The 2,500-nt window shown below is 41.6% G+C and overlaps 1 protein-coding gene across 1 annotated transcript in view; it reads right to left on the reverse strand.

Annotated features, from left to right (window-relative positions):
- Positions 1-2,475: 2,475 nt before the first annotated feature.
- The window catches only part of LOC138056991 (fibronectin type III domain-containing protein-like), a 53,447-nt gene continuing 53,422 nt past the window's right edge, over positions 2,476-2,500 (reverse strand). The window contains exon 16 of the mRNA XM_068902994.1: positions 2,476-2,500. This exon is cut by the window's right edge and continues 1,149 nt beyond it. The gene's annotated coding sequence lies outside the window, so the exon portion shown is untranslated.

Here is a 2,500-nt window from a genome sequence, read left to right on the forward strand (position 1 = left end):
GTGTTACTAAAATACCGTTCTAGTTTTAAATGAAAGCTGAAAGTACAGAAGAAACAACTTTTCAACCAAAACACTTAAATTTTCTGAGAAAGAGAAAACATGGATCAGTAAAGACAAACGACGAGGCGATACATACTAAGTTTGGATTGCGAGGGGCGCTCTAACCATGTGAGCACTAGTCCCAACAAGGAGTTCATCAAGGGAAGCCTCTATCTCCCATACTTTTGACGTAGGAGTCAACCCTTTCCCGAGTAGATTTATTTATCGAACGACTCCCTTGGCAGATTCAGCACACCCACTGTTGTAAAAGCCATTGTAAGATCAAAACACAGCCATCCCAGCGAAAATTCCCCATTTCCACATTACGCTTTCACTCCGTTCCAGGAAGGTCCTGGGAAGGTCAAGGGATTGAGCCGGTACAGTCTTTTGATGTTACAGATCTGAAGGAGTTAGAGCTGTTTTCAAATGAATGTCGTAAAACCAAAACCAAAGTAATTACTTTGGCCAATCAAAAAGGACGTGGACAATCCAGTAAACCAATCAAAACTCGAACTAATTACACGTACACGTAGCCGACACAAAAGGCGGGAAAATGTGCACGCGCGAGCCACGATTGGTTTTGGTTCCACTTCTGATTGGTTGAAAAAGTTGCGGCGAGAACTTTGAACCAATCACTGAGTGAAGTAGATGCAAAACCAAAGCAATTCGCTAATTACTTTCGACGCTCACTTGAAAACCGCTCTAATTAATAATGAAAAGAAAATATGTTTGGTGGTAGGTAAATAAATAAATGTTCTTGGGTGTTCTGGTGTGTAGTATCGATGCGTATTTTTATAAGTGACGCCGCGGAGCTCGAGGGGGCGAGTAAAAATATAAACAACGAGGAGAAATACTCACACACCAAATTATTTGCAATAAAAGTCGGAAACAACCGACAGAGGGTGACAGATTTGTGCGTGACAAGCGCAGGCAAATGTTAGCACCTAAACTAGTAAACCCGGTTCTCTACTGTGCAATAACCAAGAGTACAATAAGTAACCGTACAATATCGTGGAATATTTGTACTCGTTTCGTCTATATCCCGATGAAAATTATTTGAATTCAGTGTCATATTGCGTGGTTATTTCAAAGACGACATCGTAGTCAGTTGGCCCCAGTTGTGCAAACCCTCGACTTCTTCTCGGGTTTGCATAACTGTCTTGAATTCTCCCAACCCCTCTCGTGTTTATATCAGGCTATGCAGACACGGAAAACGTTTTCTATTGCTTAATTTTATCATGCCTTTGAGCCTCCCTATGCACTATAACCTTGAGCGACCTTTGCGCGTATCTTTCAGAACTAACCCATCAGCAGTAGACTCACACTTACATCCTATACATCAATTTGCTTCCATTGTTTTTGCTATTTTTGTCTTCGTCAGACAATAACTTTATTCTATTTGGCCATTCTAAACAGTGCGTGAAAAGCTCAAGAACTCATGGCGTTCTAAAAGTAAAAAGATACGTGCAAAGGTAGACTCATTGGGCCTGTATGGGAGAGGCAAGCTCTTATTGATGGCCTCCTGTTTTTATCTGTGGTTACCTTGACAGCGCAGTCTACTTTCACACCAACTGACTACGATGCCGTCTTTGAAATAACCACGCAAAATGAAACTGAATTGAAATAATTTTCATCGGGATATAGATATAGTCCGAGGGGACTCATAAAGACTCAAAGAAAATATGCTAAAAAAACCGAGAAGCAGGCGTAAAATAAGGTGGTGGCGACGAGGGAACGGATGCGGCTTTCAGCATTCACGTCTGCACACACTTTGAGTAGAGGAATCGTGAATACGCGAGCCTCTGTGAGGGAATGAGGTCTGAGCAGGACTGAGCTACAAAGCAAGACGGAAACGAGTTGTTGGGAGCTAAGTTGCTATTTCCCAGCAATCAATTAACATGTACATGTATTAAGTATTATTCAAGTATGAATTCTTAGTTCCATTTTGCTAACCTTGGTCTCGTTCGTTTTCACGAAATTTGCTTTTTTCTGTGCCTAAAATCCAGAGACCATCGTGGTTTTCCCTCACTGGATCAGTGATACTCGATCAAAACAAACAAAAATTTTTGTTTAAGAATGCGCCGAAAGTATTTATGTCAGAGGCCGTGACGTCGTCACTTCATCGTTTCTCAGTTTCTGCCGTCACCAGTCCTACGTCAGTGTTGTAACAGAGGAATCGGTCATTTTAGTTTTCTTAGGCCTGTTGCTCTAAGCGATGCTAATTGTCAAGCATTTGTGATGGTAAGACCTCGCTCTTTCCCACAGAGATGATAAAGTGAACTCAATAGTGACCCATTTCATTAAAAGTGAGAGGTGTTAGAACTAACCCGCGATCCGCAGCCTCTTTTCTTTTGGAAGGACGCGAAAAGTATGCGCTGTCCCTGAGGAAAAGAACGCCTGATCGCAGGTTATGTAAGAAGCAGAAAGTTAACGTTGGTTTTTGGCAAATTTAATTAAATCT

Source organism: Montipora capricornis, chromosome 7 (assembly GCF_036669925.1).
Source record: "Montipora capricornis isolate CH-2021 chromosome 7, ASM3666992v2, whole genome shotgun sequence".
Taxonomy (NCBI): Eukaryota; Metazoa; Cnidaria; class Anthozoa; order Scleractinia; family Acroporidae; genus Montipora; species Montipora capricornis.